Below are 16,448 nucleotides of genomic sequence, written 5' to 3'. Positions count from 1 at the left end.
GGTCGAACAATTTTATAAACTCTAAATTTATACAAAAACTGTAATAATAAAATATTCCATTAAATAATATAATTGACTATATCACAAATAAAGTTACACATCTCTTCTAAATATTAAAAAATTAATTTGATACAATCTGCCACTGTAACTCAACATTTTTAACAGCTAAAGAGTACTAATAATCATTCTCAAATTAATATGTTTCTGATATTTCTGGTCTTTCTTTAACAGGAAGCATTTTATAGAACAAACATCGGCAATCGTCAGGTGGAACGCGTTCCGGGTCTCGTTCTCGGAGTTTTCTCACGGGAACCAGCATGGCACCTTCTGCTAGGTACCATTTAACGAGATCAGGAGTAAATACCAGCGCGGCGTAACGTTCGACGGGCGAGCAATGCGGGAGAGGAGCAGGTGGTACATACAAATCGATGACCAGGGGCGGCCAATTATCCCCGGGTCCGACTTACGCGCCTTCGGAAGGACGTCGCGTCCGCGCACGCGTGCACTCACGCACGCACTTGTTCCCCGACTGACGCATGACGCTGCACGCCCCTGGAGAACCGGTTCCCTCGGTTCAAAAGGAGCCGGTGAGCGCGACAAGAAACTTTCTGAATTAGGACCATGCGAAAAAGCATTAAGCTAAGTGGCCGCTGACCAAACACGTTCTGGTCAAAAAGTAGCATTGAAATTTTTTGTGGAAAAGTGTATACAATTATTTTCTTTTCGTTATTTTCTGTCAATTGCACTTTGGTGATTATCTGACGGAAGTGGCTTTAGTTTTAGTCGAGCAATATTTGTATTATGGCCATAAACATTAATTTTCAATAAAAAATGTAATAAACAATCAAAAAGATGTTGAATCTCTTTTAAATGATTAGAGAGACAAGGGAGCATTCAATAAAACTCGAGATTATAAGATTTCCTAATAGGAAAAAGCGTCGTCATTTTATTATGATAATATTAATACGACAGTTGTCACAGTTCAAGATCACTTCATGAACTCATATGGAGACGCATTCCGTACGCGTTCGTCCCCTGTAAAATCGGCTCGTAAAATGGCATCGGGATATATGAATTAATGAGCCACCCCGGCGCAGATGCGCTCCGCCTGTGATTTTTATACCGCCAGACGAGGTCGTAAAACAGTCTTTCACTCGGACGTTTCGACGATTCGGAATCCTCGCAGGAATGTGTTTTGCACGGAAGCCAAAAGCGATCCGAATTACGCAGACATAAACTCAGTGCCGATGATGTTCGACCAAATTAGGGTTTTAGGAAATTTCTTGTGATTTATTTTACTTCATAGAATAATTCAAATCTATGTATTTACTGTATTTCGTGAATAGATACAATTTATTTATGTACTCTATTTATATATGAAAAGTTAATCAAGTAGTGATTACAGTTAGTCATTTTCTATGAGAACCTCGTACGTTTGATTCAGAGGACTTAGAGAAACAGCTCACATAGAAGGCAATTCTGTGAAACACTTTCGTACCCAGGTCTTCGAATTTGTACTTACATACTTATTCATGAACTTGACGCATGACTAACCGCACTGACTAATCTTCCACGAAGAAGCGTTTAACGCATTATAAACACACGTGAACGGGAAGCGAAACTTTTTGAGACCGTGTACATAGTTTCTCGTTCACATATGTATTTAACTAGGTATATTGATGATATGTGTTTGGAATATTTCGACAGATATACGAAATGAGGAATTTTTATAACCATTTAAATGTTCATTAAATATTAGCATTTAAATATATAATCAAATAAAATTGCACAGAAATCGAATAAATATTTTATCAAGTTCCACTATTTCTACAATAAAGAAAATTGTTCGTTCAATTGGCACACCTAAAGGCGTTCGCTTTTTCAGATCATTGGCGAACAGGCAGAGTGAAGAATTTCACAAGGGTCTGACCAGAAGAAAGAGCTCATTGGCAACTTCGACTGGTCCCATGTACGGGGCAACGTTTGATGTCCGTCCGCTGGCGGGTGTTTAGAGGAAATTATAGATTTCTTGCGGTGGGAACGTATCGAAACCCCTCGCTATACTCGTAAGTGTCGGCTACGTAAGGCGTGCTTCGAATATCGATCCGGAGTCAACGGTCAACCGAGTACGATTGCGACTATCCGCCGTTTGATTTGTTGTTCGCCTTTGATACGAACACCGAGAAATATCTTCACGTAGCATCAACCAGTAAACGCTGCTAGAATGGATCCTCTTTTTTTAGAAAAAGTATAAATGTGACGTTATTTTTGATAATAAAAGCAAGAGAATTTGTCCAACTTCAATTAACAAATTGTAAATCAGATAAAAGAATAAATATTTTCAAACAGAATTTTATTGCTAGTACTTTGACATAATTAAATTTTGTTTAAAATAAAGTTTGGAATGTCTGTTGCAGCATTGTGTATATTTATTTAAAATAAAGTTTGGAATGTCTGTATGCAGCTAATGCATACATAATTTAATACAGAATTTGAAATATTTAGAATGACCACATTTAACTTTAAGTCACGATCGTATATGTTGCATGTAAGGTTAATTAGCATACAGATAAGTTGTTGAAAGATCGATCACTACCGTAGTACTATCACAAACTTCATGCAACTTTTTCTTCATGAAACTTATGTCAGCGCCATATAACGAGTCATAGAAAGCGAGTAATGCATAAACTCTTGCGATCCATCGCTATAGCCAAAGAGTTCTATGCACAACTCCGTTCAAAAATCTTACGGTTTTCTTAACGAACACTTTGTCTATTAAAAAATACAATGAAATGACAGCAATTCTACAATTAATAAAAGAAAATGCTTAAACAATTTTATGTACAAAGTCTAAATATTGAAGCTCGCAAGCTCATTCATAAAAATATTAACAAGTTCTAGTTTCTTTCCTCATACTCTTACGGTTTAACTCTATGTTTTACGATGTGTGCTAAGAATTATGTGCGAGGGTGTACAGAGTGCAACGAAAGCGTGCAGTGGGTCAGCGTGTGAGCTTTTGCGATAAGTGGAAATCGATCGATCTTCATAATCCGCGTTCTCTATAAGCGATGAAATGTTAATCCAGCTGTTATTGTTAGAGCAACGAAAGTAAGAATGACAATGTACCCTTCATGCATAAAATCCAATTAGTACTTCTTCTACAGTAAACATTATTAATAAAAGTTAGTATCTGACAACATGCTTGGTTTTTAAGAATCACATAAAATAAAAATTCTTAAATTTCGATAATTTTGGATTTAATAAGAAAAACTGATTGAAATTCTACAAAGATGAATTGCACATATGATATTCACGATACTATCTATACATACTTATGTACTCTGAAATACTCTGAAAGTTCTCGTTTCGCGATGACTCTTTATATACGGGCGCCGGTTCATATTTTATGCCACGTGAACCCATGCACCGACGGAAGGCCCGGGCACGGGCTGACAAACTGCGAAACGATTTTCGCGTTACGCCGTAAATTTTTGCTCGATCGCGCCACGCAGTTCGTGCCGCGCCGCACCGTGTTTCGTGCGAGACCCGTGATCGATGGCCGGTGGATGCTCGCGCGAGACAAGCGCAGCGCTACCGTTTCGCTTTCAAACCCGGCCGCATGGTTTCCATAAGCTCCTCCGCTCTGCGGTCGATCGGGGATTAAAAAGCGAATCCCTCGTTTGCTCCTGCGTTTTTCATTGGATCTAGTAACGCGTTTTCAGTCGACATAAACTATATCGAATTGTCTATTGTTTTTGTAAAATTGTAACAACGACACTTCCATGAAAAATGTCTTAGCAAAGTGATTTATACAAATAATATATAAAATAATATGGAGATCACGTGATGACAAAGGAAAAAGTTATACCATCAAATGTAACACCACTTTCAAGTCCCAAAGGCATGAAATAAACGATTACTTCTATCATACAGAATAATATAATAATTATGTGAAAATACTATGATTATAATGATAGGAGCGGACACACCTTAACACGGAGTCGTACGTTATACCCGTAACGAGCTTTGTACGCGTAATGTTGCGTCGGTGGTCGCGATAAAGGCGTCTGCGCAGACCGATAAACGTTTGGTCCATCCTCCGTTAATTACCCGGTGCGTTATTTATCACGCGCGCGCACGACGCCGAAAACGAATTTACGCGCGCGCGACCCGCCGTTCAATTGTTCGCCGCGCGTTACTTGCGCGTCGCTCATAATTGATGCGATCCATCGAGCGCCGATTCTCAATTAATATTAACGCGACCGCATTTCTATGTGTACGCACTACGTATGTACTTACGTGCCCGCGCCACCGTGCCGTGCATGCACCCTATTGCTCACGCGGTAATTGCACGTGCGCGGCTGTTCGTACATACGATGTCAAAATTAGTGCAGATCGTAAAGAACAAATCTTGTACATTTTCACTTAATCTTGAATGAGCAAAGAATTTTTTATCAAGTATGATATTGATTAAATAGTTGGAACTATTTTATATTTCAAGTATTTAATATAATGCTGTTATTGTGCCTTAATACATGAATATATGTATAATATGGAAATCTGAAGTTCTTCTAAGAATTTGATATGAAAGGGAGATTCTGTTAATCATAGATAGAACGCTTTTAATCACAGGAACTGTTTTCCTATAATCAACAACTCGTAATTCTGAGCAACAATTTCTATCCACATGCTGTGGTACGTGAATCTACTATCTGTCCACGGTGAACTGGTGTTGGTAAATTTATGCGCCGCTGCTATATAATTTCCGCGTCTATATTTCAAACTGGGTTAATAACGCGACCGAATTATCACTCGCCGCTGTATTATCAATTACTGGCAAGCCTCGGCCGCTTTCGAAAAGCCGTGTTTCGAAACTGAAATCGAAATTGGTTTCCAGTTAGTAGATAAGAGACATACATAGAGTGAGCCGATAAACGAGTGTGTCGAAGTTAATTATTTCTCATTCCATGATCTTATGCATTTTAACATGTTAGAATATTATCATTTCAACATTCTATATTAAATTATATTGTAGAATGTTGTATTCTAATTTTGTATATTATATACGAAACAATAAATCTATTCAAAATATTCTATAATTAAAAATAGTAAGATTAATTGATTATGACTATGCGATAACGTTTCTCGTCGACCCACCCTATAGTTACTGCGTATGTATTATCATATAACCGAAACGCGACATGATTTAATGTCCGAGGCCGACAAAGCGTCCGGCATAAATCACACTCTCGGAATTTTCAATTAGCTGACGGAATTTTGTATAAGTTGGAAAGAAAAGAGCGATCTGAGACTCGTGTAGCCACGGGATGATAAGGATTAGAGTCCGGGTCAAGTCAAAGCTTTCCGATACTGTTTACGTGACTTATCTGAGTACCGTGTATTCCGAACAGGCGCGAACTATCCGGCCAGATTATCGAGATTTATCGAACGATCGCGTTGACGCCCGAATTTACATAAATCTCCACGCACTTAGCCCGGATTGGACCGCATTGCCGAGTCAACACTACAGTCACGGTTTGCTTTAATAATAGCTAAGGTTCTATTCGAACGTCGTATGGACTCTAGGTTTGTGAAGATGACGTAATAGCAAGTAAATAATTTAAAGGAGAATCAAGTATGCATCAAAATTAAATCTGCATTGAAATGCAATAATAGAACATTACAAATTTAATGAGAAAGATTGCTGAAATAAATATAATTCCATTTCTTAAAACAAAAATAAAAGTTTAATTTAAGAATGCATTCTCTAACGAATATTAAGAACAGAAATTAGCACTAGTGTCTATTTATTATTGTTTCTGTAGATAATTAATTTAAAATTGATTCATACGTATATTAGATTACAAATAAATACATACATACTTCCTATGTTCTTGAGAAATTTTCTTCTGAGAAGATTGATAGCTCCAAATGGAATCAGACGGGTGACAAAGTGTTAAGGATTTCGATTGGTATATCTGCGTGAGTCGAATACGTAGTGAAAAATGTGCGATGAGTCAGAAGGATGATTCGACTTGGGCGTCGGATATTTGCCTATTGTAAGGGTATTTATTAACATGCGTACGAAATGGAACTGGGACACGGTATGAATAATTCATCCGACCATTCGATGTTCTCCGTCGGATTAATGGTGGCATCATACATATGAGGTCCGAAACGAAAAATTCAACTTCTACACTAGCGTGAGGCGCGACATGGAACGTTGATGCATGGACTCGGCTTTAATGCATTAAAGGGCGAATTTCATTCTCTCCATTTCCGGGTGTTAAAAACTTCCAAATCCAATACGATCCTTATTCCAATTTCAGCACTCGCACTTTTTCGAAAAGCTGCAGAAATTTAATTTTCGAAATGCAACGCAATTTACACTGTAATTTATTAGAGCAAGGGAATACAATGTAGTTTACGTTAGAATAATCATACAATTAAATATGCAAATAGAGTCACAAACAATAAAAATCGAATCACTGTTCTTAATTTTATTACTATTTAAAATATTTAATTCAAGATATAATAACTTTACCAGAGACGGCGTTTAAATTTGTGTGTCCGAGAAACACGAAATTTATAAACGAAATTGCGAAATGCATAAAAACACAGATGGGAAGAATGGACAGAACCATTTTGTGGAATCACGTTTCTCTGTCTCGCGGGAAGCCGCGATGGGTGATACTCATTTGTCGCTGGCTCGGAGCGTACGCCATACGTGTTTAAACTTCGCCCTTTGAACCGTTCGCCTACCCTTTTGGCCGGTGCTTTTTATCTGCCCCGACCGTATCACAATACTAAGTGGCCAGCCCCGGCGCACGAGTAAATAAGGGAACGGCCAACCTCTCCTTCCCTGGCCAGGAGCGTGCCCGCGTTTTAATGCACCTGCCGGCGATCCTTGTTTGGACAGCGTTACGCCGCGACCATAACAGTTTTTCCTCCGCCACGTATAAATGGAACAGTGTCCATTTGCCTTTAGAAAAAAAAGCGTTGTTTGTACGCGCCGATTTCGCGGCATCGACCGTTCCGCGACCATTCGCACGACTCTGAGAAGAAACATCCCCCTGGATTCTCGTCCACAACGTTTAGGTCGCAATTAATAATATCAATAGCCGGTCTTGCTTTTGTTCCGGCGCACGTTCGACTTTTTTCCGGTCGGGAATTCGCCTTGGGAGTCGAAATCCGCGGCGAAAGTAATTCCGATCTCGAACGCGGCGCTGATTTAATTAAGGAGACGGGGAAGAGAGGCGCCCCCGCCTCCGATCGTAATGAATTTCACATCTCGATGCGATCAAGGAATTTCTTGTCTCGTTGAGCAGCACCGCGCTGCACCGGGGCGGAAATTGCGGCGGTCGGGCCCTCTCCCCCGCGCTTCTATCGTCAAATTTCTGAAGTCGGGGAAACTTCGTGTTTCGCGTTCACCTGCCACTCTGCCACGTTTATACCAGCGCTTATAACCGATATACGCACACACGTACAGTACAGGCAACCCGGTTTTACGTGTCCCGTTAGACTGTACGTACGTACGTACGTACGTACGAGGATCGTTATCCTCGGCAAAAGCAACGGAGACTTAGCGACGAATTATCGCGTGTATCTACCGCTAAACCGTCGTTTGCCGAACTACATGCTCGCCTTTATTCCCGCCTCGTTAACTGCTTCGAGTTTAGGACTTCATAATTTCCCATTCAACGTCGAAATTCGCGTCGACGCATCATTTGCGTTCGGACGAAACGAAAAATGTGCTCTCCTTTCACGAGATCATCCAAAATTATTAATAAAATTAATAATAAACACTAACAGTGTATAAAAAAAATGTTATACTTCTTTGATAATTTGTATAATTATGTAAATTGTATTTTTATATACGTTGTAATTTTAATATTATAATGCAATAAGAATTTGGCAAGTCGTTGAGATTATAAACGAAGGAAGTTCCCGTCGTAACTGTCAAAACGTATCGGCGGTGACCATGAATCGCTAAGTTGCCCCTCTAAACCGGGCCGATATTGCTTTCCGATAGAACTTTCCCTGAAATCCTTGAGGATTCTCCGGAGCGCGACCGTTCACGCGAATGCGGCCAATGGATCGTGAAGAACGAAGAAAACTCGGGCGGCGCGACGTAATCCACGACGCGGGGTCGCCGGCGCAACCCCTTTTTTTTCACTCTGCATTATTTACGCGATCCATTCCCAGTAAGAAGCCACGGCTCTTTTGCATACAACGAGTCAAGTGTATGCGTGGACCTGGCCCTCCTTTTCTGTATCTTTTATTTCTGCCGGTTCTGGATCAAAAGATCCATCCTCGCTACAAGGTGTCTCAACTAATAATCAGAGAGGAGCTTTAGTAATTATTCAGATCAGGTTTAAATAAATTTTATATTATTCCAAATATTTCTAACTTCTGACAGATAAATCGCAATAAATTTTAAGTGAATATAAGTTTTCAATTTTTAGATTGAATGACAAATGGGAACTTCTCTAGGATTTTTAAACAATTATTTAGGATAAATAAAATTTTACATTTTCTGCCGTTTTCGTTTTGACCACCCAGTACACTCTATCTCTTATCCGTTCAGTCTAAGATGCAGGCCCTTGGATTTAGTGGATCTCTACAGCGTAGAAGCTGACCGTACGTTAGTTCCGTCCACACATAAATTTCTGTATCAGACAATGGGTAATTGTGCGATCCACCCTCGACGTTTTGGTATACACACCGTACACCAAGGCAAGGTGAATAATCTACACTAGTATGCATAGCATCTTGACTATGTTAAGTTTACAACGAGATGTTTAAAAACAGGATAGAAGTTTTATATTGATGATCACACGAAGTGAACTGTACAAAGCGTAAGATGAAAGAGACGTTCATACAGATTTCATTTTTCAAACTGATATGATTTTGTCCTAATTCAGAATTTGCTCAGAGCCAGAGAACACTTCGTGCCAGAATTTGAAAATGGATAGAAACTTATTCTCGGGGACGGGATCGAAGGGCGTAATTACACGGTCCATCGTATTTTGAATGTCAAACGGGGCTTAGAACTGGAATTTCGAGATACCCCCCGAGATCTCGACTCCGGCTACGGTATCACAAGGTAACGGGACGGGCTTTTACCATATCCCAGAGAAATTCGAAAACGCGGGAGAACAGGAGGCTGGGTTCCTCGTTATTGTCGGCCCGTGCACGCGGGTAACTTCCGGGGCGGTGAAATTGAACGGAATAACGCGCCGCGCCCAGGCTTGGACGTTTCCTTTGTCCAGGCTGGATTTGACCGCGTGTCCAGTTCTCTGTCCACAGTTTCGGCCCAGCCCTCTCTCTCGCCACGGCCATTACCATACTCCACGTTTAATATCACACCATTTTTCTCGGTACAAACGGCGTCCAGGATTTTCCGAAATCGGACATTGACATATAGTGCAATTCATTAATGAACAGACATCTCTCGTAGATCCTCAGAACAAAATTCAAAGTGAAAACGAAACGAATCGACGCTCATTTTTTTACATATTAATAATACCGTACCTAATTAATAAATCATATTACAAAATCTAAACAAATAATACATGTTACAATCAATGAAATGTTTCTTTTCAAAAGACTGAATATTTATGTGAATAATTACACAATTACCATCGCAGCAAAATTAATCAGTTTTCGATTAATCGATAATATCTGGAATGTTTTTTTAAAGAGGTGGGATGGTCAAGTCTCGGTGAAACGCAGACCAGACGCCGGGAGACGGTCAAAGTTACGATGTCAATGCATCCACGAGCGAAGTACCTGCGTTAATGGTAATTGCATCGATGGATGCCTGTTCGTGTTAACTTATTGCAACTGGTTACCAGGGACCGTTTCAAGAGCGGGTACTTTGATGATTGTCGATCGACCTACGCGTGCATCGTTCTCTGATTGATGCCGTCCATCGAAATGCATACCCTATACATACACATACGCTGTTCCTGTTTATGGAGCTTATTTCGTGCCCCGTTATTCCACAGTATCGATGGAATTGGATCGGTTTATTGGAGCACATTTTCATTCGCGTAGTTACCATTAAACTCAGTGTGAACACGATCATGTAATTTGTAAAATGTCTTACAAATCTTCCGGTTAAGTGATGAACTCGTAATCGAGTGATAAGTTCGTAATAAACTTGTAATAAAATTCCCATCTATGGAAGTTTATTGTCTTACCACATTTTTATTAGTAATTAACAGATTATTAATACAATTCGATATAAAAGCTAATAGTTTGATGAATTTATATAATTATGAATTCGTACCATTGATTATTTCCTATTTTAACTAATAATTTCATTATACAAAACACAGGACGATCATCAAATATTAATTTAATGATTTTATTCTAAAATATGACAGAAATTAATTTTACTTTTCTCCACTTCAAATTTTGATAAAATCAGTAAACGAAGTAGTAAATAATACTTTCTACTGGCTCATCCAGTATATTAAAAATCGTTTCGTGCCACGTAAGAAGCAGAGTGAATTTTTTTCTCGGATCGTTAACAGCGAGGGGGAAAAATTCTTGCAAGCTTCCGTACCACCGGTAGCTTCCACCCGTTAGTCTCGCATCGATTTCCGCCTTTCATCCCGCGTTTCGTTTGACTCGACCCTTCTTCTTTCTTTGAGTCTACGGGTCCGCGAATTGAGTCCCGTTTTAAGGGTAGCCGTTTGAATCGATAAGCAACCTTGCTTTCTATTTCAGTCTGCCTATCGCCAGATGAAAGCGAATTTGATTAAAGGATTCGATTAATGTTTACCGACTCGCTTTATCTCAAAAAAGGAGTACCTTTCTCATGAGTTTCGCAATTAATTATTTTAATGTATTTAATAACACATTAAGCGCATTCAAAAAATTCCTATGCTTGTTTTTATTTAATTATTTTAATTTAATTGTAAGAGAAAATTTATATTATGACGATTGAGATATTGCAATTAATAGGTCTTAAAGGAGCGGGAGAAATTGTGAAAAGTATCATTTTATTTCAGCATAAAATATCTCGTGAATTTTTTGCGGATACCGTCATTGAGTTTTTGCCTAGAATCAAATCTGACCACACAATGGCGGGACAGGAATAGGTAGAGGGACAGGACAAGAGGAAGGGGAACTTCGTTAACAACTGGAGTCCAACCCTTTACAACCTCAAGACCATTGTTCCGCGGTCCGGCGGGACAAGAAAGTCGTGTTCGTTATGCCGGATAAAGATGATACGCGACATCGACCGCACGTAACACGACACTCGTACATCATACATATTAACCAGCGTTGTTCACGATGTCGGACAAATTAGTATTGCGTTCTTGTTGCATCCTCTTACCCTTGTCTCGACCGTATCATTCCCCCGTTCACTTTTTGCCCCACGTCCCGCTCGTACCTACGTACCTACTATCTTATCCCGACCGCTTACGCCCATGTCATCCCGAATCCACCGTAACTAGTTCCACTAATCACGCGATCAAATTTCAATCACAGTCTATTTATTCCCTGCCAGACAATAAATAAATTAATTGTATGCATTTAATTATTTGAATAAAACATTGAGTATAATTTTAAGAAACCCTGAATTCCTTAATTAAGTCCTTGCATTTAACGTTTCTTATTGACTCAATGAATTAAGTGAAGGAAATCATATCTTCCCATCTTTTATTATACTATATCGTTTTGTTTATTCGACGTACTGGATAGTCTTATCTCTCATCGGAGTTTGACAATACGTCTTAAGATTTACGACCGAGCGTCCCCGGTCGTTCAGTCAATCTTAGTTAACGATGTCGAAACGCGAAAGTAATCCGGCGCGATAAATCCTGATAAAACGCAATTGACGGTGGGATTCGGTGGTACCGTAAAGCGGAATGGGAGGATGATAAACATGCCCGGTAAGGAAACGCGTTAAATGATGGTGCAAGGTGAGATGTTAAAGATCCGGGCCGAGAGGTTGGTAACGAGGAACCGGGCCAGATCGAGCAGAATACGAAGAGAGAGAGAGAGAGAGAGAGAACGCAGAAAGTGGGAACGCAGCGGAGGATCGTTACTTCGCCGGGATGAGTCTGAGAGTCGCCGTCCCCGGGGAGCCGTACACCCTCCGATGGCTCCCCAGGAATAGATATGTATTCCAGCGCGCGGCCGGGGTTTCGCGTCCTCGACGTTCTCCCTTCCGACGTCCTCCGGCCACTTTCACCCCCGCCGTAGGTGAAAGTAACGGAATGGCGCACGTCCCGGACCAATGGTGTCCTCGCTGCAACCTTTTAGCTCCTCCGCGACCCTTTGCAACAATAAGGACCCGGGGTAACAACCCGCGCCCGACGCCCCGAGCACCTAATCTGCCTCGAAGAATTGCCGATTTATTCGCGCGGACCCCTCGTCTTCCACGACTACTGCCAGTCGTTCCGAGTCGAGTACGTGTTTACGACGCGGTCATAAATGATTATCATCCCCCGTTTTCCAGTACTCATTGATTCCGTTATCTCCCTCTGAGACTCTACAACATGTTTCTTTCGTATCGGATCAAATTTTATTGTACACTGTCTTAAATCATTAATTGAAGCATATTTAAGTGAATTATATGAAGATAATAAAAGGAGTTCATGAATTATACACGTTAATTAATTCATAAAATTGGTTCAGCTTGAAATAGAATACTTTTGAAGGAACGCGCTGTAAACCTAGCTGCAGCTCAATATCCGCGGAACGGAACATCAAACGGACGTTCATTAAACAAAATACACCGGAGCGCGGAAGGGAAACTCGGTTAGCCAAGAAGAAAAGGTAACCGCGGCCTGGGAACGAATTCGGTAAGCAAGAGAGAAGGAGGCGAGCCAAGTTTAGCAATTCCTCGTAACATAGTGCCAATAATAAATTTGTAAAATAAACAGCGCCGGGAAAGGGAGCCGGGCGCGGCGGCGTTCGCCGGGACCGTGGCAATCGTGGCGTGGGCTGCATAATTGGAGTCGTTCGTTTAACTTTCGAACAGTTGGCGCGCGGCTCGCGAAACTTTCCCCCGATGCCGCGGTAGACAGGAGAAAGAAAAAGAGAGGAATTCACGGCTGAACCAGAAAACTGCCGCCTGTCTACGTCACGCGAAACTCTCATACTTCCCTTTATGGTTAAACGTAACAGTCGTTCCTTAATACATACAGAAAGAAACAGTGAACGTACAAAAAATGATAATCAAATTGCCTGCCACGTAAAACTGATATAACGAGCAACAAGTTATCCTTCCGATTGAACGAAGAACAATTTGTTGAGCGACAGCAGGCATGGTTCAAATTCCTCGGGAACTATCTAACGGCGAGGCTATAATTCACGACGAAAAGCCATCGCGTTGGTCGAGCCGATGGCAAGCGGCTTTATGCCCGACGGTACACGCGCCGCGTCCTCCAGCCCGGATTGTTCCGCGTTGGACGCGCGCGCGTATGGATACACGCACGGTACAGAGAGAGCGTGGCTCCAAGTTCCAATAGCTGTCGAATTATTGGCGAACGATTAAAGCAATGTAAAGTCTGCCCCGGCGCCGGGCGGTTCGTCCCGCGATGAATAATTTAAGCGTGCGATTGCTGGCGGGCAAATAATGCCCGCACGATAAACAACGGGCCCGCCGACGCAAGTTAATCGCTCCATTGTCTGATTGCGTCGACGTGCGTGAACGAATTCTCTATCGGTGCCCCCATCCCGCGTTCACCCCTGTCTAAAGCCCTGTTCGAAAATTCCCTCGCGTTCAACAAGATTCCAACGTTTCTATGCTAAACGCGTAATAGATTATTTTTTAACAGAAAGTTTCAATCACTTTTTCAGTATTTGTGTTCGAGGCACTGGAAAAATTATTTCAATTAAATTGCTTTAGGATTCATTAGTAAATTATTCAACGAATTTGTAATAATCATTGATATTATTATTATCGTAAACGTGACACGTATTGTTGTTTGACACGTTACCATGTTCGATAGATTAAATTAATCGAAATCGTTACGCTGAATCAATGGAGCGATTGTTACGTAAAATTCGTAGAGCGAAGCTCGTTCCATGGGCGTAACAGATTTTCCAAATTCACGTCGTAATTCTAACTACATTATAATAAGAGAATTAAACGTTGGGTCATATACACGGCGAGATGTCCGATTATCGACGCGACGTAGCCTGTAATTTCTGGCAGAAATTTCGGCTCAGCGCGCGACACGAAAATCCCATGTACAGTAACGGAAAATCGGTAAAAAGGTTAACGACGACAGTAACAATAAACCGGGGCAGACCGATGATTCCGACGGCGAAGCTCGTTAGAGTAGAAATTTCATTTAATGAATAGCTAATTAACCTGTCCCTGTAGTTAACGTCCGTACCTTGCGACAAGCGCATTATACAAATTGATTTATTGGCCAATCGAAATTAGATGAGTTATATCGTGATATTATACGCGCGCCTGCGGTAATAATTTGATAATAAACTTTCTGATTGAAGCGCGAATTAACGTCTCCTACCTGTTCTCATGTGCTCCATTCATTAAACGCTCTTTTATCATTTATTACGTTCACTTTATTACTTATTTTGCAAAGCCGATTGCTTTTCAATCACTCGCTCGTCGAATTTAAGTCCGGCAACGATCCGTTCCAACTATTTTCGTTCCGAGCCACCTCATTCGTATTCTACAGAATACCAATTTCATTATTTTCAATATCCTAGGCGAATTGTTCGCGTCCAGCACGGTTCAAGGTTTCAATCGTTCGGGATTCTGGCAAAGTAATCCGATAAGGAGTACCGACGGGAGTTAGTGCTTTTCTGTTGGAGAGAGGATCTACGGGGGGGTGCGATCTCATTCTCGGCTGGGATTATCGCACTCCGCCGCACTAACCCGCGTTTCTGTAAGGGTGGCCAAGCCGCAAAGAGGGGGTCCTGGTGCCGTGGGGCGTGCACGCAAGTTATGAGACGTGCACACGCGATGCCACGCGGTGCAATCGAGAAGGGCGCCGGGAATGGAAGCAAAAAGTCAATCAATCGAGGCCGCGCATTGTTTGCACTAGGCTCAACGTTAATTCCTGTTTGTACATCTGATTGGATGGACATCGCGTTCTCCTTTTCATAATCCTTTAAGCACAATGCGGTGTGTACGAAGCAATGTATAAAGCGATGTATGAAACAATGTATGACTTAAAGATCTGTAAAGAATTTAATAACATGTAGACATTATGACAAAAAATAATTAAATATTGTCTATAAGTCGTTGACTCTTCGAGGTTGATTCATGTTACGTACACACTGTCTCACAGATTGTTTCATAAATTATTCCACACATTAATTCATACATCGTTTCATATATTTGATACGTGTATCGAACATCGCGTGTGGGAGTTTAATCAAGCATCGTACTCACAACAGCATAAACTGAAGCTTCTCACAGGCGACGCGGCGCAAAAAGCAAAAGGATAGATAAAAAGCGCGCAACCGGTGCAGTCCATCGGGCGGTGAACATTAGTCAATTTTCTGGTCCGCAGCGGTGGCAGCCGGCAGCAGCGTAACAAGTCGTAAAAAATTCGCGTGGGCAAAAAACGAGCGCCGCGTGTCCGAGGGGCTAATGAGAAGCTACCGATCGTCGCGCATCCCGTTCGCCATGAATAATTAAGCGGCTTGCGTCGTAATCCTTAGACCCGGCCCGCAAAAAGAATTATTAAACCCACCTCCGTGAACTCAAACCGTGTCTGAGCGGGCACAAAAGTTTGCGACCACCTGTGCGGCTCCCAGTTCGACGAATTTATCCTGCTGTCGGCCAAATTGCTCGCACTTATTAAGCAAACAAAAAAAATACCGTGCAACGACAAACAATGCCTGGGTTGTTGCACCTTTTTTCCTTGTTAAACGAAACACACGGGCAGCACGGGAATGTTTGAGCTGGTTGATCGTACGTGTAATTTGTCAGAAGTCTAATCAGATTAACAAGGAAATCATGACAATTAAATTATAATTGAGATTTTAATTCATTATTAACGAACTAATACAGAGATCCAGTCAACCTAATTTAATTTGCTCGTATTTGACAATGTATTTAATTAGATGAAATGTAATGGAACATCGGCAAGTATTTAAGTGATGAAGTCTGTGTGGGTGCTGAGTGCTGTTCATGCATAGAGGGTGTCCTTATGATAAGCGATAGGGTCCGCTCATACGATGCATGTTTCAAGAGTTAGCTCAAGTTGTACAGCAATGTACATAAATCAGCATATACATACATACATGTATGCAGCTCCTGGTATCTCTTCTTTAGAAACTCTGCTATCACTTATAAATATAAAATTTTATTCATTAATTAGAATAATTTGATGTGAAGAATCAAAGCTTGCTATGAACAGCTGTTGAGTTCCTCTGATTCTGCTTTAACACTAGAAAGACTGAAACTTAGTATATACCTATATCGCCCAAAAGCAGTCAAA

General features: G+C 41.0%; 1 protein-coding gene and 1 long non-coding RNA gene across 9 annotated transcripts in view; one reads left to right on the top strand and one right to left on the bottom strand.

Moving 5' to 3' along the window:
• Positions 1-2,293, top strand: part of LOC113465093 (uncharacterized) — a 3,902-nt gene extending 1,609 nt beyond the window's left edge. The window contains exons 2-3 of the long non-coding RNA XR_003389918.1: positions 232-587; positions 1,886-2,293. This is a non-coding gene — a long non-coding RNA (uncharacterized LOC113465093). The remainder of the gene's footprint in view (positions 1-231; positions 588-1,885) is intronic.
• Ten-m (teneurin transmembrane protein Ten-m) overlaps positions 1-16,448 on the bottom strand; it is a 455,606-nt gene that overhangs the window by 277,661 nt on the left and 161,497 nt on the right. The window lies entirely within an intron of this gene.

The sequence above is a fragment of the Ceratina calcarata genome, unplaced genomic scaffold (genome assembly GCF_001652005.2).
Source record: "Ceratina calcarata isolate Rehan_Ccalc_2016 unplaced genomic scaffold, ASM165200v1 scaffold84, whole genome shotgun sequence".
In the NCBI taxonomy this organism is placed as follows: Eukaryota; Metazoa; Arthropoda; class Insecta; order Hymenoptera; family Apidae; genus Ceratina; species Ceratina calcarata.
This window is presented reverse-complemented; position numbering and strand designations above follow the sequence as displayed.